This window comes from Oncorhynchus masou, chromosome 22 (genome assembly GCF_036934945.1).
Source record: "Oncorhynchus masou masou isolate Uvic2021 chromosome 22, UVic_Omas_1.1, whole genome shotgun sequence".
NCBI lineage: Eukaryota > Metazoa > Chordata > Actinopteri > Salmoniformes > Salmonidae > Oncorhynchus > Oncorhynchus masou.
The window spans coordinates 41,758,195-41,780,559 of NC_088233.1; the positions used below are offsets into that span (position 1 = coordinate 41,758,195).

Consider the following 22,365-nt stretch of genomic DNA (forward strand, 5'->3'; position numbering starts at 1 on the left):
TGAGCGCGCTCGATTTACGTCACATTATGTGACGGTGCTCAGTTTTTTGGCGGCATGAATCTTGTGAAAGTGGGAAAAATCCATAAATTAGCCGCGTCATTGTATAACCCGCGAGGTTCAAAGCGTGGAAATAAAGTAGCGGCTTATCGCCCGGAAATTACGGTAGTTGTATCTCACTCTTAGGCAGCACAAATACATCCCAGCAATGACAATTGCCACTCTACAAAGGACAAGCACTGGAACAATAAGGGTGAAAAGACCGGTTATGACTGATGAGAAATACTTTCTCTCTCATGGCTGAGTAACAACACACCAGCAACAATATACTATAACTTTTTCTCAAAACATCCCCAGTATTTCCCCTCCAGTATTTCCTGTTGGCTGGACAGCATACTGCACAATACAGTAGCCTCCATTCCCTGAGTCAGCTACAGGGCTCCCTATAGGCAGCTCTGGTCTGGTCTTGCCTCTCACCTGTCTCTGACTGACACTCATTACTTATTTGTAAACCTCTGATGCACATTTTCAGGTCTGCTGGAGCGTCAACAGCAGCCAAGACAGGACAATACCCATGATCCTCGCTGGCTCCATGGGAGCGTTTCATCTCTCAGTCAGCGTGCTGGTGCCGCCCACACACCAAACCGTTATGCACACATCAAGACGACAGCAACGCCAAATGTTCCCATCTTTCCTTTTTCCCATTTGAAAAGGTCCCCTTTCACTTTATCTTCAGGTGCTGTGTTTGTGGCAAAGGGGGAATTATGACAGTTAATCAACATACTGTATATTTACAAGCATATGACTGTTGGGTGCCATCTAAAGCACCTTCCACTAATATGATTGGCAGGTAGCTTTCTGTGCATTCTATAACATGGTGCTGAGCTTTACAGTATTTTTTAAATATTTTTTTAACTAGGCAAGTCAGTTAAGAACAAATTCTAATTTACAATTACGGCTTACCCCAGCCAAACCCGGAAGACCCTGGACCAAACGGGCGGATGGGATACAGCTTGGACAGTAGTAACTCTCCTGGGGAGAGAAGCACTTAACGCCCCTATACTGTTACAGAGCACATGCGTCACATCATGAATCACAGACCTCTAGGAGAAATGACAGAGTGCTATTTACACTGACCCTGTCCTTTGCCTAGTTACTCACACAGCAAGGTCCTTTCAAGTTGAGGACTGCAGAGATCCATCACTTTCTTTTGTGTTTTCTGTGTGCTTGTGTACATGTGTGTGCATGCATGTGTGTGTGCGCATGTACTTACACGCGTGTGATAGCACGTTTGCATGATTCAATTCTCAGATCCCAATAAATACTCACATTTAAATACTATATTTCCATGTGCATGTCCATGATCATGCAATGACCCCTGGACAGACAGTGAGGGTGGTGATAGGGGCGGAGATTAGATTATAACTATCTGGGATGCAAATTAACTGAGGGAGGATGGAGGAGAAGGAGGAGTAGAGAGAGAGAGAGAGAGAGATGTTAAGGAGAAAGAGAAGGAGAAGGTCATATTCACACAAAGGGATCTTCAGCAAAGTTACTGAGCAGAAGTCTTTCCCCCGGTGTAACAGCAGTTGATCCTGTGGCTTCTGCTCTACTCTAGTGCACACTCTAGTGCATACACACTAGCTACCCTCCTCTCTCACTCCCTCACTCGCGTCAACTCTCTGGCTCTCTCCCTCTCTCACTCCCTCACTGACTTCAACTCTCTAGCTCTCTCCTTCTCTCTCATTCACACTCTCGCTGAGCTCTAACCGCTTGGATACAGGGCAGAGGACTTGGGGAGAGTGCTCTTTTCTTCTTCTCCGTTTCCTTCCCTCCTCTCTCCCTCAAGAGCTATTGATTTCGATCAATTTATTGGGATGAGGATGCGTTTGTGTTAAGCTGCAACAAAGGAAGAGTGCACAAGAAGCAACAGGGGAGTAATTGACTGCACGGAGAAACAGGAGAGCCCCCTCCTTTACAGGCTCAACAAGGGTGAGTAGAGAACGCTGCTCTTAATCACTAGGAGTTCCCTCTTTCTTTCTCTCTTTTTGCTCTGTATGGACTTAGCAAGGCATTTCAAAGTTTATATTTACATCCTTACATTGTCCCTATTCATCGTCCTGCAGGGGGACACAGACAGAGGCGTAACTTGCATGGCTTTGTTCGATACAGCTATGAAGACAAACAATACACTGGTTTCACATCATTGAGGGATGCCTGCCTCTTTTGTTGGGAGGAGTGAAGTTTCACTCTGGGTTGGGTACATGGTATGCTCTCTGTTTCTCTCTCGTTCTCTGACATCCAGGTGGAGTGTTTTCTCTTCCATGGCAGCAGAGTAAGCTCAGTGTAAGAAGACGCGAGGGCGGCTAGCTAGCTCTGAGTCTCTCAGCTCCCCCTTTAAATGTGAGGCAATTAAGGCCGATTGGCAGTGGCTGTTGGTGGGTAACTTGGAAACAGGCGCGTGGGGGAGCTTGGAGGCACATGAGAGGATTTAGAGAGGAGAGGGAGAATCCATTTGTACATCACATAAAGCTGTCTTCTCACTGACTAATGATTAGAATTCACACTCGTGTGTGGCGAAAGGACTTAAAAAGCTTATGGGCTTCCGTTGCCAATTTTTGTTGGAGTTATTAAAAGTGGCCAGAGGCATCTTGTGTGGGTCTGCGTGTGTATGCATGTGTGCCAGCGTCTGCATATGTGGGTGACACTGTGTCGCTTTGGAGTGTTTTAAGGTAATGAGTCCATTAGAGCTAATGCACATCAACACACAGTGCTGAGCCTTCACTTCGAATGACTGCAAAGTAGGAAAGGATTCAGGCAGGGCACTGAGAGCATGTAGCATATTCTCTCTCACAACAATGCATTTGAGGAATGCATTTTACTCATGCTTGCAGAGTGGCTTCACACTGCAGCTCACCTGTGGGTCCTTCTCTGAGAACACTGTTCTCTGAAGTAGGGAAAGGGAGTCAATTAACAGGTCTATGTTATTATGGATGTACTCATTTCATTTCAACAAGGGACAGGATATACAGGATCACACACACTCAAGTTGGAACACGGGACAGTATTTCTTAGTGTGAACACATGGTGGAGGTGCAACAGCACAGTCATTCTAGACTCCGAGTGTACATAGTTTATTCTCTCTTATTGTCAGCACACCTTTCCCAGCATGTGTGCGTACATACATATGTTTTGGACTGCTAATGTCAGTCATCTCCGTGTGACTAAACCAATTCTGACCATTAGCCATTATCTCCACAACTAAAGTACCGTATGTGACCTTGTCACTGTGTCAGACACACACTGTTCTGTTCTGCAGCGCCCTGTAAGAGGACAGCCCTGAGGACATTATCTGAGGGGGTATTCAGCCCAGAGGAGGCTGGTGGGACGAGCTATAGGAGGACGGGCTCGTTGTAATGGCTGGAATGGAATTAATGGAATAATCATCAGTTCCTCTTGTCATGTTAGTCATTGCATACCAAACGGCAGTCAAGACGTTTCCGGCAGTCATTCATACGTCAACGGAGTGCGCAGCTGAACATTGTACGCTGGAAAACACATGGTGTGTTATTTTTTTATTATTAAAACAAAACCGCTAATCATTAAATACATATTCCGAATACTGAATTCCGTGGCGCGGTCAGCTTTTAACAGCTAGGACCGCTATTTCTTGTCCAGGAATCCCGCTTAACAGACAGGTTGAAGCCTGCTTGACTGAGACGCTAAGCTGCTAGCCATCAAGCTAACGATGTTGGTACTAGATGAGTTTTGCAATGGAGCCTCTTTGTCTGGAGAAATAAATGAACGGTTCCAGCGCTGTAGGAGCTGTATCTACTGCACTTTGTTCAGGGACAAACCGGATCACTCGGAGTTCCAATGTGGCAATTGTTTACTTGCAGAGGATTATAGGCTAGAGGTGGCTTCCTTGATCACGCAGGTCGCCAGCCTACTTAAGAAACTGGGGGAAACGCAGAGTGGAATGATTACATTTTCTACCCAGGTGCCTGGACGGCGTTCGTTCTTGTTGGATGCATCTCCGCCTTGTCATTTGTCGTTATCCGACTGGCCGGTGTTGCCCGGAGCTCCCCATCTGATAGCGTAAACAAAGGAGCACAGCGGCCTCCCATAAAGCAGTCTACACTCCCAACAAGTAGCCCGAAGTGGATACAAACAACAAATAGTTTCGCCGCCTTGGAGCTTGATCTGTCTGCACCTTTGTCGCTGAGGGTGCCTGTGTCTGCAGTGCCTACTACTACGATTTCTATGTCAACATCGTCCCTGCTCTGGATCAAGCGGGGCTTTTCCATCTGTCAGAGGCCTTCACCAGGCGCCGGGAGCAATGGGCTCAAGTTATCCTGCCTCTCACCCATCCATAAAGGGTTCTCCAAATCCTATGAAGCATGAGAGTGGGCGGATTTCCTTGACATTCTCACCAGCTGTGATTTTGGGCAGCTCCATGGTAAGAAATGTGACCGTTCCTGGAGCAAAAACAATGTCCTACCCCGCAGCTTGAGTAAATGATATTGCAAAGCTGCTCCCAAATGTACTATGACAGGACATAGAAATTGATTCTATCGTTGTCCATGTGGGTTTTAATGATGTTATTAAGGGCAGCTCTGAACAGTTGAAACTGGATTTTAAAGAGCTGATTGACTCTCTGCTAGACACTAACAAAAGACCCATCATATCTGGCCCTGTGCCCTCTCTGAATCGTGGCATTGAACGCTTTAGCAGGATTCTTTCTCTTTACAACTGGCTTGATTGTTGCTGCTCAATGGGTGTAACTTTTGTTGATAATTTCGATATTTTTTTGGAAACAAAACACACTTTATAAGGAGGATGGGATCCACTCAAATCATTTGGGTTCCTGGATCCTTTCACAGCATTATAAGGCCGCGTTGAGAAATTGGCTTATCAATGACTCAAGCCCAGCTCAGCTAATCCCTTCCATTGTGACGCGGTGTTGGCATAATGCTTCAGCAAATGTACATTACACCAGAGGCGATGGTAGACACAATGTAAATAACCTCATTTATGTCCCTCTAACTGTCCTGAATGCCTCTGCTGATCCTACAACTATTGTATGCAGTAATCATGTGCCTTTGAACCAGATGTATACATTCTGTCCACTGTGTGCAGCTCACCCTGCACTAACATACATAACATGAGCATATCTACTTCTGCTAAGATTCCCAGTAAAAGCGATAAAAATAAGTAAGCATCTCAGTAGAAACGTGTTCAAATAGCCCACATTAACATATGAAAGAAGGGTCATGAAATCAATAATTTGCTAGTAACAGATGACATTCATATTCTGACTCTCTCTGAAACTCACTTAGGTAATACATTTGATGATACAGTGGTAACAATACAAGGTTATAACATTTACAGAAAATATAGAAATGCCAATGATGGAGGTGTTGCTGTTTATATTCAGAACCACATTCCTGTAAAGATTAGTGAGGATCTCATGTTAAATACTGTTGAAGTAATATGGCTACAGGTTCATTTCCCTCACCTAAAGCCCATTCTGGTGGGAAGCTGCTATAGACCACCAAGTTCTAACAGTCAGTATCTAGATAACATGTAAAATGCTTGATAATGTATGTGAAATCAACAAAGAGGTATATTTTCTGGGTGATTTAAATGCTGACTGGCTTTCATCAAGCTGCCCACTCAAGAAAAAGCTTCAAACTGTAAGTAGTGCTTGCAACCTGGTTCAGGTTATCAGTCAACCTACCAGGGTAGTTAAAACAGCACAGGAAAGAAATCATCACCTTGTACTGATCACACCTTTACTAATGCTGCAGAAATTAGCTTGAAAACAGTATCCAGATCCATCAGATATAGTGATCACAATATAGTAGCCATATCTAGGAAAACCAAAGTTCCAAAGTCTGGTTCTAATATACTGTATAAGAGGTCATATAATACGTTTTGTAGTGATTCCTATGTTGTTTATGTACAGTTGAAGTCAGAAGTTTACAACTTAGCCAAATACATTTATTAAACTCAGTTTTTCACAATTCCTGACATTTAATCATAGTAAAAATTCCATGTCTTAGTTCAGTTAAGATCACCACTTTATTTTAAGAATGTGAATAACAGTAGAGAGAATTATTTATTTCAGCTTTTATTTCTTTCATCACATTTCCAGTGGGTCAGAAGTTTACATACACTCAATTAGTATTTTGTAGCATTGCCTTTAAATTGTTTAACTTGGGTAAAACGTTTCGGGTAGCCTTCCAAATGCTTCCCACAATAAGTTTGGTGAATTTTGGCTCATTCCTCCTGACAGAACTGGTGTAACTGGAAAGGTTTGTAGGCCTCCTTGCTCGCACATGCTTTTTCACTTCTGCCCACAAGTTTTTGTATGGGCTTTGTGATGGCCACTCCAATACCTTGACTTTGTTGTCCTTAAGCCATTTTACCACAACTTTGGAAGTATGTTATTGTCCATTTGGAAGTCCCATTTGCAACCAAGCTTTAACTTCTTGACTGATTGAGATGTTGCTTCAATATATCCACATCATTTTCCTACCTCATGAAGCCATCTATTTTGTGAAGTGCACCAGTCCCTTCTGCAGCAAAGCACCCCCACAACATGATGCTGCCACCCCCATGCTTCACGGTTGGGATAGTGTTCTTCGGCATTTCTCCAAAAAGTATGATCTTTGTCCCCATGTACAATCGCAAACTGTAGTCTGGCTTTTTCATGGCGGTTTTGGAGCTGTGGCTTCTTCTTTGCTGAGTGGCCTTTCAGGTTATGTCGATATAGGACTCGTTTTACTGTGGATATAGATACTTTTGTACCTGTTTCCCCCAGCATCTTCACAAGGGAATTTGCTGTTGTTCTGGGATTGATTTGTACTTTTCATACCAAAGTACCTTCCTCTCTAGGAGACAGAACACATCTCCTTCCTGAGCAGTATGATGGCTACGTGGTCCCATGGTGTTTATACTTGCATACTATTGTTTATACCATCGAACGTGGTACCTTCAGGCATTTGGAAATTGCTCCCAATCATGAACCAGACTTGTGGAGGTCTACAATTTTTTTATGAGGTCATGGCAGATTTCTTTTGATATTCCCATGATGTCAAGCAAAGAGGCACTGAGTTTGAAGGCAGGTCTAAAAATACATCCACAGGTACACCTCCAATTGACTCAAATTATGTCAATTAGCCTATCAGAAGCTTCAAATTTTCCAAGCTATTTAAAGGCACAGTCAACTTAGTATATGTAAACTTCTGACCAACTGGAATTGTGATACAGTGAATTATAAGTGAAATAATCTCTCTGTAAACAATTGTTGGAAAAATTACTTGTGTCATGCACAAAGTCGATGTCCTAACCGACTTGCCAAAACTATAGACATTTGTGGAGTGGTTGAAAAACGAGTTTTAATGACTCCAACTTAAATGTATGTGTAAACTTCTGACTTCAACTGTAAATAATATTTGTTGGTCAGTGGAATGTTATGAGGAACAGACACTGCACTTGACACATTTATGAAATTGCTTATTCCAGTTACAAATAACCGTGCACCTTTTAAGAAAATGTCTGTAAAAACAGTTAAATCCCCATGTACTGATGAGAAATTGAAAATGTTATGGTTGAGAGGGATAAGGCAAAAGGTAGGGTAAATAAGTCTGGCAAACATATTGCAAATTGAGAAATCACGTGACTAAACTGAATAAAAGAAGAAGAAACTACACTATGAAACAAAGATAAATGACATAAAGAATGATAGTAAAAATCTTTGGAGCACCTTAAATTAAATTTTGGGAAAAAAAGCAAACTCAGCATTCATTGAATCAGATGGCTCATTCGTCACAAAACCAACTGATATTGGCCAGATTAGCAAATTTAGGCATAACATGCCAGCAACAAACACTGACACTACACATCTAAGTATATCTGACCATATTATGAAAGACAAGCATTGTAATTTTGAATTCCGTAAAGTGAGTGTGGAAGAGGTGAAAAAAGTATTGTTGTCGATCAACCATGAAAAGCCACCGTGGGTCTGACAACATCGGATGGAAAATTACTGAGGATAATAGTGGACGATATTGCCACTCCTCTTTGCCATATTTTCAATTTAAGCCTACTAGAAAGTGTGTGACCCAAGACTTGGAAGGAAGCAAAAGTAATCCCGCTATCTAAGAATGGTAAAGCTCCCTTTACTGGTTCAAATAGGAGACAAATCAGCCTGTTACCAACCCTTAGAGAGTGTTCTTTAATGGAAACCTCTCCAGCATAATCCATGTAGAATCAGGAATTCTCCAGGGCAGCTGTCAAGGCCCATTCGTTTTTTTTTAAATCTTTACTAATCTTTACTAGTGTGTCCATGTATGCGGATGACCCAACACTATACATGTCAGCTACTACAGTGACTGAAAGGACTGCAATACATAACAAAGAGTTGCAGTTTGTTTCAGAGTGGGTGCCAAGGAATAAGTTAGTCCTAAATATTTCTAAAACTCAAAGCATTGTATTTGGGACAAATTAAAACTTGTAATAAAAAATATGGAAATTGAGCAAGTTGAGGTGACTAAACTGCTTGGAATAACAGTGGTCAAAACATACTGAAACAACAGAAGATGGGGAAAAGTATGTCCATAATAAAGCTCTACTCTATCTTCTTAACAGCACTATGAACAAGGCAGGTCCTACAGGCCCTAGTTTTGTCGCACCTTGACTACTGTTCAGTCGTGTGGTCAGGTGCCACAAAACGGTACTTTTTTGTTGCAGGGCAGCACAGCTGGCCCTTGGATGTACACAGAGAGCTAATATTCATAATATGCATGTCAATCTCTCCTGGCTCAAAGTGGAGGGGAGATTGACTTCATCACTACTTGTATTTATGAGAGGTATTGACATGTTTAATGCACCGAGCTCTTTGTTTGAACTAGTGTATACCAAACAAGACATGCCACCAGAGGTCTCATCACAGTCCCCAAGTCCAGAACATACTATGGGAGGCGCACAGTACCATGACTACATGGAACTCTATTCCACATCAAGTAACTGATGTAAGTTAAAAAACAGATAAAAATACACCTTATGGAACAGCGGGACAGTGAAGAAACACAAACATAGCCACAGACACATGCATACACACACACACAATAACATATGCACTATACACACATGTACACAAAGATTTTGTGCTGTAGATATGTGGTCGTGGTGGAGTAGGCCCCTGAGGGTACACAGTGTGTTGTGAAATCTGTGAATGTATTGTAATGTTTTTAAAATTGTATAAACTTCCTTAATTTATTTTGCTGTACCCCAGGAAGATTAGCCCAAAAGGTTCTTCCAGGCACCTTTACTTCTGTTAGGTTCTGATTTTCAGAGTAAAAACTCAACGGACGCTATGAAAGCTCAACCAAATGTATTCTTCCCAGAGGATCAATACAGCTGCATTGGACAAAGAACTTGTGCTTCACACAAGCACTGATATTTAACCCTTCCTCCTAAGCTGTCTCCTCCTACACATCTGTACAAACATTGTATCTTTACTGCTAGGCAGGGCCCTAAGTGATACAGGCCATAAACTTTTCTTTCTCCCTTAACGTGACCTGACCTGATCTCGACCCCCTTGATTTCTAATCCATGGCTCTCTCCCCTTATCAGTGCCTGTCGCATGTGATCGCTACACTCAGTACATTCCAAGTTTAATTGCACACATCACATACCTTCCTCCTACAGAAAACCATTACCTTCTGATGTAGACCCTCTAACCCGAAGCACTGAATATTTCAATAGGATACCTGATCATTTTTTTATTACATGTTTTATTTAACTAGACAAGTAAGTTAAGAACAAATTCGTATTGTGCCGCTAGAGGTGAAATTCTTGGACCGGCGCAAGACGGATGAAAGCGTAAGCATTTGCCAAGAATGTTCTCATTAATCGTTGTTCGTTATCTGCCTTGTTCAGGGGCAGAACGACAGATTTTTAACTTGTCAGCTCAGGGATTCGATCTAGCAACCTTTTGGCTACTGGCCCAACTCTTTAACCCTTCCTCAAGTTTAGGAGGTAGTACCCAGATTCCAGCACTTCTAAGAGTGCATGTTGTTGGTTTTAAGTCGTTCCCTGTCTTTTCTTAGCGAATTATCTTGATGGTTTCTTTATAGATGTCGTGCTATCTGTGTTTATGTTGTGGTAGACCTGTGGTGTTGATAACCTGTCTGTGTTGATAACCTGTCTGTGTTGATATAGCCCTATTAAATTGTAGAGTTGGCCTGTCATATCGGAGGCTTTTCAGAGAGTTCGTTTTTGGTCATCCTTTAGCGTAAATGTCATTCCTGTTCATCGTTTTAAGTTTGTACACTGCAATATTCAATATTCACTTTGCTGATTACATACTTTAATAAAGTGGTAACTATTTAAACTTTGGGATTTGCATAGGCTCTTGAAGGGGTTTATACACCTTTGTTAGCCTCATTGAAGGTACAAAACGGTCAGTGTTCAACCTAAACATGTGATGACAATAAAACAGAGCAGAACAGAACAGGAATAACATTTAATCTAACGGGTAGCCCAAAAATATCTATCTTAAAGCCACACCCCCTACTAAGCCACACATCCACTCCAGGTTTCCTCCAGGAACCTGTTGCTACATTAAACCATTAAAGGTTCCTCCAAGAACCCCTCAACTAACCAAAGGTGCAAATTTGAACCATTGACTAGGAACTCCAGGATTCCTCGAGTCACCATTAATTCTAGGAATACACAACGGCTTTAAATGGTTAGTACATGCAGATGTCTGTTTCCAAACTCATTGAACTCATCATGGTTCTTAATATACTGAATATTCATCAGCCTTATCTAGTTATAAAGTTATCTATTTCTTCATTGAGTTCATATGGAGTTCCCCATCTCTGGGCTGAGTCTCTCTCTCTTTCACTCTGACTGACAGAGGAAGGCAGACAGCCTCAGTCTCATACAGTCAGCAGCCGGTTGGTTTCTTGATAAGACTCTGGCTTTGCTTTTGATGCTCCCCCTTATCCAATTCCACTCAACAGATTAATATCTCTAGCAGGAGCCTAACAGGAGTTCATGTGGAATATACTCTCATCTCATCTGATCGCTCATCAGCGGTATTGTATGTATCTGCTGGGGTTGAGGCCCCACAGGGCCCCATATACAAAAGCTGTAATCATTAGACGCCAGAGGCACTATGCCAGCTGTTACACTGTCAAGTGTAATGTCTGATAGGACTACATGAAGCTTTATGCCCCCTGTTTACTGCACAACTGTTTCTGCTCAATGGATAAAACAAAGCACATTGGAAGCTGTTCTCTGTTGTTGTTTACTCCCAATAAAACAACACTTCGTTCATTATACCAAATTGTCAAAAGTGTTGTTTTGTTTGTACTCACCCTTTACAACAATGTCATTCCAGCAGTATTCACATTAACATTATTATTGGATGGTGTTTTTTGGGATAAGTCAACCGACAGAAGGGCATTCTCTCTCTAGTGCTGTAAAAGCAGGAATAAAAAAATAAAGAACATGATGTTGAAATTCAGAGACATTTTCACCCACTGGCTGTTTTGAATATGAATGTGCTGTGTGCTTGTGTGCTGTCACTCTGTGTATAGAAGTGCATCTTTGGGTCAGCATAAATGTGGGGCAACATCACATCAATTTGAAATGCTATATATACTACCTGGCTATGGAAGTATTGACCTATTGATAAACAATATTTCCATTACAATAATGGCTGTACTTTGCTAGATGGCACATAAAAACTGTGCTAATATTAGTGCCTCTGCATAATAACACTATCAGACCGAGAGAGCAATTAGTCTGTGATTGGCATTGAATCAGCATGCTACTGATCATGCTCCTACCATTGGCAAAATGTCTTGATCCAAACTGCACATACAGTGGGGCAAAAAAGTATTTAGTCAGCCACCAATTGTGCAAGTTCTCCCACTTAAAAAGGTGAGAGAGGCCTGTACTTTTCATCATAGGCACACTTCAACTATGACAGACAAAATGAGAAAAAAAATCCAGAAATTCACATTGTAGGATTTTTAATGAATTTATTTGCAAATTATGGTGGAAAATAAGTATTCCACATCAAGTAACACATCAAGTAAAATCGGATAACCCCCCCCCCCCCCAGATAAAACACCTCATAGCACAACGTAGACTGTGAAGAGCCAAACACATTGACACACACACACACATTGTAATATTGTTGTATTGTAGATTTTAAATTGTACATTCCTAGTGTATCACAAAGTTTTATGTAAAAAAAAAAAATCCAATGATAAAGCCTTGCGTTCCTATTTTTTGTATTTGTTTCGCTCTGTTGACGGTAGGTGCACTTGATTCAGCAGCCCTAGTGCCAGGAAGGCAAAGTGTTCCCATTTTCAACCATTTCATGTGTCTGAAGTTAGAACTCCTGGTCTCACTCAAGATGTCATTAAAAAAATGCAACCCCGTCCCCTTGTACTGTAAAATAAATGGAACACCCTCCCCTTGTACTGTAAAATAAATGGAACACCCTCCCCTTGTACTGTAAAATAAATGGAACACCCTCCCCTTGTACTGTAAAATAAATGGAACACCCTCCCCTTGTACTGTAAAATAAATGGAACACCCTCCCCTTGTACTGTAAAATAAATGTTTACTGTAAAATAAATGGAACACCCTCCCCTTGTACTGTAAAATAAATAACAATAACAACTGTAAAATAAATGGAACACCCTCCCCTTGTACCCTGTGTTTAAAATATATGGAACACCCTCCCCTTGTACTGTAAAATAAATGGAACACCCTCCCCTTGTACTGTAAAATAAATGGAACACCCTCCCCCTCGTAGAATTATCTCAACATAATGTTTACGACTACATATAACAATAACAACTGTAGCGACCCTGTGTTTATAAACATGGATATTGACTTGGCCACTTTTGTGGCACAGTCGATGCCACGCAGGGCTATGAGCCAGAAGGTTGAGGGTTCACCAACCACCACAGACGAGCTCTGTCTCCCTGCCTGTTTCATTACACTACAATCAGAGCTGGCTGCAGACAATTATCAGCTAGAGGGAAATCAAATGTTCAACATTATGATGCCATATTTATAATTATATAAAATATATGCAACAAATGTTCCACCAACAGGTTTCTGTGTCTATGCACCACACAACCAATAGACAAAGCATACCGACTTCGAGCACTTCAACATCATGGTTTGAGTTTTCAACACCACAATAAATAGTCTATGTCAATCTCAATGAAAATAAAATACACCCCTCCCTACGTTGTAGGCTTAACCAGTATCAAAAGGCTTGGCTTGACAATCTCCGGATGTTATTCAACTTTTTTGTGTTTTGTAACAGATGTCTCTTTCCAGTCATCAATTGGCCGCTGCACAGTTTGGATTGATCAATTGATTTTATCTGTCAGTAAAAAATAAATAAATACAGTATATACACAAAAACATTTTAAGTGACCGGAGCTGTACAATAGAGTTGGGTACTTGTTTCCATTGTGGTCCCTTTTTCCTTTTTTTTTCTTTACATAAATACATACAATTACACAGATACAGACACATCACAGATACAGAGAGATAAAAAAAAATGCTCAACCTCCAGATGAGTATGAGGGGAGCGTTTAAGTACAATTCTTACAAGCTTGTTTGGCTAAGGGCTTATTCTTTAGATGTTTGGGGCTGCTGGTGAACCGTGATGTGCAGGCATTATCAAAGTGAACTTTGAAAGTTTCTTCAAGTGCAGTCGCAAAAACCATCAAGCGCTATGATGAAACTGGCTCTCTTGAGGACTGCCACAGGAAAGGAAGACCCAGAGTCACCTCTGCTGCAGAGGATAAATTCATTAGAGTTACCAGCCTCAGAAATTGCAGCCCAAATAAATGCTTCACAGAGTTCAAGTAACAGACGCATCTCAACATCAACTGTTCAGAGGAGACTTTGTGAATCAGGCCTTCATGGTTGAATTGCTGCAAAGAAACCACTACTAAACAAATAAGAAGAAAAGACTTGCTTGGGCCAAGAAACACGAGCAATGGACATTAGACCGATGAAAATCTGTCTTTTGTCTGTTGAGTCCAAATTGAGAATTTGGGTTCCGACCGACCTTTGTGAGATGCAGAGTAGGTGAACAGATGATCTCAGCATGTGTGGTTCCCACTTTGAAGCATGGCAGATGAAGTGTGATGGTGTGGGGGTGCTATGCTGGTGACACTGTCAGTGATTAATTTAGAATTTAGGGCACGCTTAACCAGCATGGCTACCAAAGCATTCTGCAGCGATACGCCATCCCGTCTGGGTTGGGATTATCATTTGTTTTTCAACAGGACAATGACCCAACACACCTCCAGATTGTGTAAAGACTATCTGACCAAGAGGGATTGTGATGGAGTGCTGCAGCAGATGACCTGGCCTCCACAATCACCTGCCCTCAACCCAATTGAGATGGTTTGAGATGAGTTGGACCGCAAAGTAAAGGAAAAACAGCCAACAAATGCACAGCCTATGTGGGAACTCCTTCAAGACTGTTGTAAAGGCATTCCATTGTGAAGCTGGTTGAGAGAATGCCAAGTTTAGTTTAGTTTATTAATTCGACCATTTAAAACAAACAAGCACACATAAAACTTATAAGCCATACATGCATGTGAATAAAATCATCGAGGATAAAGTCTGGGACTTATTTCCATTGTGGTCCTCTTCAAGAGTGTGCAAAACTGTCATCAAGGCAAAGGGTGGCTACTTTGAAGACTCTAAAATCTTAAATTCATTTTGATTTGTTTCACACTTTTTAGTAAAAATAAAGAAAAACCCTTGAATGAGTAGGCGTGTCTAAACGTTTTACAGGTACAGTATATACTGTATATACAAAGTTATGTGGACACCCCTTCAAATTAGTGGATTTTGCTATTTCAACCTCATCCGTTTCTACTGGTGTAGAAAATCGATCAAACAGCCATGTAATCTCCATAGACAAACATTGGCAGTAGAATGGTCTTACTGAAGAGCTCAGTCACCTTTCCAACAAGTAAGTTCGTCAAATTTCTGCCCTGCTAGACCTACCCAGGTCAACTGTAAGTGCTGTTGTTTTAGAGTGGAAACATCTCGGAGCAACAACGACTCAGCCGCGAAGTGGTAGGCCACACAAGCTCACAGAACAGGCCTGCAGAGTGGTTGCAACACTCACTACCGAGTTCCAAACTGCCGCTGGAAGCAAAATCAGCACTCTTCATCGGGAGCTTTCAAACAGGGTTTCCATGACCAAGCAGCCACACACAAGCCTAAGATCAACATGCTTAATGCCAAGTGTTGGCTGGAGTGGTGTAACGCTCACCAGCATTGGGCTCTGGAGCAGTGGAAACTTGTTTTCTGGAATGATGTATCACGGCTCACCATCTGGCAGTCCGACGGATTAATCTGGTTTTGGCAGATGCCAGGAGAATGCTTCCTGCTACAATGCATAGTGCTGACTGTAAAGTTTGGTGGATGCGGAATAATGGTCTGGGGCCCCTTAGTTCCAGTGAAGGGAAATCTTAGCGCTATAGCATACAATTACATTCTAGACAATTCTGTGCTTCTAACTTTGTGGCAACAGTTTGGGGAAGGTAATTTCCTGTTTCAGCATGACAATGCCCCCCTGCACAAAGCAACGTCCATACAGAAAGGGTTTGTCAAGATCGGTGTGGAAGAACTTGACTAGCCGACTGAGAGCCAGGTCTAACTGCCCAACATCAGTGCCCGACCTCGCTGATGCTCTTGTGGCTGAATGGAAGCAAGTCCCAGCAGCAATGTTCCAACATCTAGTGAAAAGCCTTCCCAGAAGAGTGAAGGTAATTGTAACAACAAAGGGGAGACCAACTCCATATTAATGCCCATGATTTTGGAATAAGAACTGCAGGTGTCCACATACCTTTGTCATGAAGTGTATACAGTGCATTCGGAAAGACTCCTTGACTTTTTCCACATTTTGTACATTACAGCCTCATTCAAAAATGGATTAAATTAAAAACAGAAACACCTTATTTACATTAGTATTCAGACCCTTTGCTATGAGACTCGAAATTGAGCTCAGGTGTATCCTGTTTCCATTGATCATCCTTGAGATGTTTATACAACTTGATTGGAGTCCACCTGTGTTAAATTCAACTGAATGGACATGATTTGGAAAAGAATACACCTGTCTATATAAAGTCCCACACCTGACAGCTTGCTTGGTGTTTGCCAAAAGATGCAGGAGTGGTTTTGGGACAAGTCTCTGAATGTTCTTGAGTGGCCCAGCCAGAGCCCGGACTTGAACCCGATTGAACATCTCTGGAGAAACCTGAAAATGCAGCGATGCTCCTCATCCAACAAGGTAGACCTTGAGAGGATCTTCAGAGAAGAAACTCCTCAAATACAGTTGTGCTAACCTTGTAGCATCATACCCAACAAGACTTGAGGCTATAATTGCTGCCAAGGGTGCTTCACCAAACTGCTGAGTAAAGGGTCTGAATACTTACATACATTTTATATTTTATTTATTTATTTATTTTTATTTCCAAAAAAATGTATAAAAACCTGTTTTGTCATTATGGGGTATTGTGTGTAGTATGATGTGGGGGGAAACAATTTCATCCATTTTAGAATAAGACTTTAATGTAACAAAATGTGGAAAAAGTAAGGGGTCTGAATACTTTCCGTATGCACTGCATATGGTACATACAGTATTTTCCATGTATTGCACCTTGGTTGCCATCTGGGTTTGGTTTTGTTCCAACAACATCCATTGCACCTTTCTTGTCAGGGGCATACAGGGCTATATATACTGCATCAAACAGGACCAGGTATGAGTAGAGTGACATAAATCAGAGTGGCAGAGACCAACAATCTCAGCAGACCAACCTGGACTCAGGGGTAAACGTAACATAGTAAATGAAAGTCCAGGACACTCAAATCAGCATGATATGCTACGTTTGGTATGGAATGTATTAATATGTGGATGTCCATCATCCATTTTGTATGATACCAATTACATTTCATATGAAATGCTATGAATTACAATTAGGATGATATGCTACTAATTGCAATTCTTACAATATGTTACCAATTTTAAATATGTATGTTACGAATTCCAATTTGTTGTTGCTAACTTTGGCAGGGTGGCTAGCTAGGCTAAGGGTTAAGGTTAGGGTTAAGGTTAGGACTTAGGTTAATGGGCTAACGGTATGGTTAGGGGAAGTGTTAGCTAACATGCAAAGTAGGTAAAGAGTAGTATGTAGTAGCAAAGTTGCTAATTAGCTAAAATTCTAAAGTTGTCCGTGATGAAATTTGAACACACAACCTTTGGATTGCTAGACGTTTGCGATATACCCATCCACCCTGATCAACCACCCTCCTTTCATTTTATCCTGAAGTAACCTTCTGTCTTATGTAACCATACCAAACATAACATACCATACTAATATGTGTGCTGGTTTTCATATACTATGTTACGCCTAGTCTGTGAGACTAGGCTGAGCAGACAGACATCCACATATTCTCTCTTGAACTCAAGTCAATATTATGAAGCAGGAAGCAGCCTCACTAAGCTGTTTCCTCTTCCTCCTGCAAAAATGTCTAAAAACCAGGCTTTTGTTTGTCATTATCGGGTATTGTGTGTAGATTGATGAGGAAAAAATACAATTGAATCAATTTTAGAATAAGGCTATAACTTAATAAAATGTGGAAAAAGTCAAAGGGTCTGAATCCTTTCCGAATGCACTGCATATAAAGGAAGAGAAGCTTAGGCTTAACCCCAGAGATATAGAGATATGCAGGTGTCATGCTACGACACCAACATGTATTTCTTTATGTCAGATGGCTACTGTGTCTGCTATACACGTATAGATGTACAGAATGAGGGTAATTCCTACATTTTCTATCCAAATTATTTTTCTAAAGATAAGCATTATATTGTTAGGTTATAGAAGTATCTCTGGTATGCTTAAAACAGTTTCCCTCACTTTAAGTTCAAATGTTGTAGTCAGTTAGAGCGCCGGGGCGCAGTGCTTTTCATTTCATCGGCCTGTAGTAGCTAAAGCTTAATAATAGCCACTCCATACCAAACCTTTACAAACATTTCTAAACTTTATTAGGGTAATATCAAAAGTAAGACAAGCCATTGTTTATTGGGAAAATACAAGCAGAAGAAATGTAAACCAGGGAAAAAACGTACTACCCTCCCCTGTGCCCCCCCCAAAAAATACACAACCCTCCCCAAAGTACAAAGAAAGGTTTGGAAACCATCCCCTATTTTGGAACACCCCTTCCCCAGTCAATTTAGATTTGTCCCTGTTATTATTTGCGGCTTGTATCTTTTTTCATATTGAGAAATATTTCCCTTTCTCTGGTCATAGGAGTAACAATATGAATTGTTGCATGAGGCAGAAGTAATGCAGTGCGACTTAAGTTTTGCCATCAGCTGGAAGACTGTGTCCCCTTTTCTAGGCAGAGGGAGAGAGGAGGGACGGTGAGCTGGGTGAGGGGCAGCCTCACCCCTGCTCCGTCCCTCCCCTCTGACTGACCATCAGATTCAGGCCATCAGTCCAGTAAAAAAAAAATCGGCAATGTTTATGCTCACGCAGCTGTGCGGCACAGGTAATACAACAAATAATCTATTACCAGTGTAATCATGTACCTAAAATGTTGAAATATAATGTCTAAATGGTCTGAGAAGAACAACATTGGCAGGTCAATTCAAGCGTAGCCAATATGCAGTGATAATGTATTGGGCCTGAACCTCATTGCTACAGAACTGTTTTTAATTGGTTAATGTTACATATGATTATTTTTTTAAGTCATGTTTTTTTTTTAAATGTGAGGGGTATTCTTATCTCTTACTTTTTTTTTGGGGGGGGGGGTATTTTCTTAAAACTGCATTGTTGGTTAAGTATTAAGCATTTCACTGTAAGCTACACCTGTTGTATTCGGCTTGCGTTTTGACTCAGAAATGATAGACTCAGGAAAGGTTGGTGACAACTGATGTAGGCTGTTGTTGGGTTTTGTTGTGATGCAATATTGTCTTAGTCCTTTTTGGACCACGGGAAGAGTGGCTGCTACCTTGGCAGCAGCTAATGGGGATCCTAATATATACACAAAAAAAACTAAATACTGGTGTCTGTTCACAAGAAGTGGAACAGCCAGATGATCGTAGAGAAGAAGTGACTTCACCTCCACTCTCACCATCAAAGGTTTCATCTCTCTCCCAAGAATGCCATTATCTATTGAAGAAAAGGGACTGATGTCTAAGTCAAGATCACACAGAACACAAGTAGTATTATCCACAGTGATTAGGTTTAAACAAAGGACTGAAAAAGCATGAGCGAGTGGATAAAATCATCATCCATGATTTTGTAATCCATGCTCAGAGGGACATTATTTTCTCATTATCTGTTTGTTGATGTTCAGTGTGTAACATAATCTTTTCACCAACGTTGTTTTTTTTCTTCTCCAGATTAGATTTGAATGCATGAGGCATATTCAGGACTTCCCCCCCTATTGTGTTCTTTAGTTCTTTGACAATGTTCTCTTCTCTCTCTCCCTTTACACCAGACCATATGGTTTAAAAGAGAACACTCACTGACAGACAGGATGGTACAGGGACAGCAGGAACCACAGATAAAAGAAGAGTGTCTGTGAGAGAGTAAGTTTCTGTCTCTTTGTGATCCAGATCCACTGATGTGCCTGGCAGCTGCTTTTGATAATCAAATGATATTCACGGAAAAACTGCACAAAATGACAGACTGAGACCACTAGTGTACATAAAACAGAACGGCATATTTCCGCTGTAGTCATGACTGTACTTGTGTGTTTAGATAAGGATCAAGAGAATGTGATTCATTATAAGATATGTTATTTATGACTCATTTTGATATCTGGAACAGATATTGTATTATAATGAGCCATCTTCACCACTGTTATCATCCATACTTGTTGGAAAAGCATTGTGTGAAATCCTGCAAAAAGTCATCACAGTGGAATTCAGCCAATATCTAAGAGCCGGTATGTGTACAAATAAAATAAATGAAGAGACACATAGAGCACGCCATAATGGTGTGCTTCATCACAGTACATAACTTTTATTGTTTGTGTAAAGTTCCATCACCTCACCCTGACTTAGAAGGTAAGCTAGCTGTGTTTCAGGTCATTAAGAGGACAAACAGACACGCTCAGTAATGAGGTGTGACTCCTCAGTAAAGGCCCAGTCACCCAACACTTCACTTTAACAATTTCCCTGGAAAACTGGAAAACGGGCTCTGGCTGGAAGAGGTCTCCTTTCCGCTTTGGTTTTCTAACAGTCCATATAAATCTCCTGCCAAAATGCCATTAGTGTTTGGAACCCAGAGTAAAGTGATAGAAAGTGGATATTACCTTCTGTCAGAGTAAGAGTGAGTCCCAGATGCAGTGTTTGTGAGGCATGTGTGTGACCTTTGCTCTCCCAGTGACCTCTGTGACCTGGTGGTAGTCTGAGCTGTCTGGGACTATCTATTGTGATGGCTCTGTGTCTGGGTTATCTGCTGTGCCAAAACCAACACTCCTATACATAGACCTCTGATAACAGGGTGTAGTACCCTTTTAAGGCCTGTTAGGGACTTGAAACCAAGAGGAATTTGAGGTATGAATATCTTGTTAGAATTATGTATCATTCAAATTAAAGTTTTCACTGAGCATCAAAAGATGTTGTAGACGAACATTACCCACACTAAGCCATTCTCATAACATCATGTTGGTCTATGTGACTCGAGAATGTTGATGCTATAAACCATTTGGGGAATAACTAAGATAAACTAGACGTTGGGGGACAATTTCAATTTTAATTAATGTTGCATTCATTTCTGTCTCTGTGACGTTGGATTCCATATTTAAAAAATTCCTATCAGGCTATTTGTCCATGGGTTAGGAGTATATTTAGAGGCTAGGGTCAGAGGATGATGTGGTGGAGGCAGGCCAAAATACATTAATTGTCAGAGAGAATCAAAGCAAACATAGACTGGTTGTGTCTGGGAGATACTATACTTCCCCGTCTGTGCCTATCAAAGTCCACATACAGGGATAGGACATCTCTCTGGAGGACATTTTTCTGGGTACCCATAGCCAAAGTCCTGCTTTTGCAGTTGACTACAACTACTTGCCCACACTATAAATACTGTAACTGAATTTAATAAACATACAGACTGAGATGAATTACTTGATATCAATCTCCCCTAAAAGCTACATTTCTTCCTAGAATAACATTTCCAGAAGAACATTGTCAGCGGAAAACATTTTCAGAAGAACATTGTCAGCAGAGAACATTTTAGAAGAACATTTTCAGAACTTTGTCAGCGGAGAACATTTTCAGAAGAACATTGTCAGCGGAGAACATTTTCAGAAGAACATCGTCAGCAGGAACATTTTCAGAACATTTTCAGAAGAACATTGTCAGCGGAGAACATTTTCAGAAGAACATTGTCATCCTAAATTTTCAGAAGAACACTCAAGAACATTTTCAGAAGAACATCGATTTCTCAGAAGAACATTAGAAACTTTTCAGAAGAACATTATCAGCGGGGAACATTTTCAGAAGAACATTGTCAGCGGAGAACATTTTCAGAAGAACATCGTCAGAGGAGAACATTTTCAGAAGAACATTCAGTGGAGAACATTTTCAGAAGAACATTATCAGCGGAGAACATTTTCAGAAGAACAACAGAACATTTTCAGAAGAACATACAATTTTCAGAAGAACATGCCACTCACCCTAAATTGCACTCAAAGGGATTCTAGTCAAAGTGTAGATTCACTTCTTATCTGCTGCTGCCTCAACACTCTTATCTGCCTCACATGATCAAAGCACAAAATATCATAACCAGTGAAATCTATCCATGCTTTTCAGTGAGGTCAAGAGGCAGCACTGAAAGAGAATTTCAGTCAGCAGCTGCTTCCTTTGTGTTTATCATACTCCACTTCCATTTGCTTCATTTACTTTGCCTGCCTTTGGACAGGAATCTCTAATAATAGCCCAGAGAATTCCTCACTCTCTCCCAGGTACTGTACATAGCTACACAAAGTATAAAGTAGTGAAACATAGTAATGTATATCATGTGGGAGGCATGGGCTTTAGTAGATAGTAGGGAGTAAAGAAGTAAAGCTTGCATTATGATATGGGCTCTAATAAATTCCAATCCCCAATCTACTTTGAGTCCTTGATTATATAATGAATTCAAGTTGTTAGACTCCAGTAACTGGCTCATTACAAAATTATATTTGTATCATTGAGTGAGAAGGGCACCAAAAGGAAATCATATGCAATTGAATTCTCAGTTGGCCCAGAAAGAATTAAGAGCAGGTCAGCTC

General features: G+C 41.0%; 1 protein-coding gene across 2 annotated transcripts in view; it reads left to right on the plus strand.

Annotated features, from left to right (window-relative positions):
* The first annotated feature begins 1,566 nt into the window (after positions 1–1,566).
* shisal1b (shisa like 1b) overlaps positions 1,567–22,365 on the plus strand; it is a 59,285-nt gene continuing 38,486 nt past the window's right edge. For both annotated transcript variants that reach the window (XM_064930237.1, XM_064930238.1), the window contains exon 1: positions 1,567–1,989. The gene's annotated coding sequence lies outside the window, so the exon portion shown is untranslated. The remainder of the gene's footprint in view (positions 1,990–22,365) is intronic.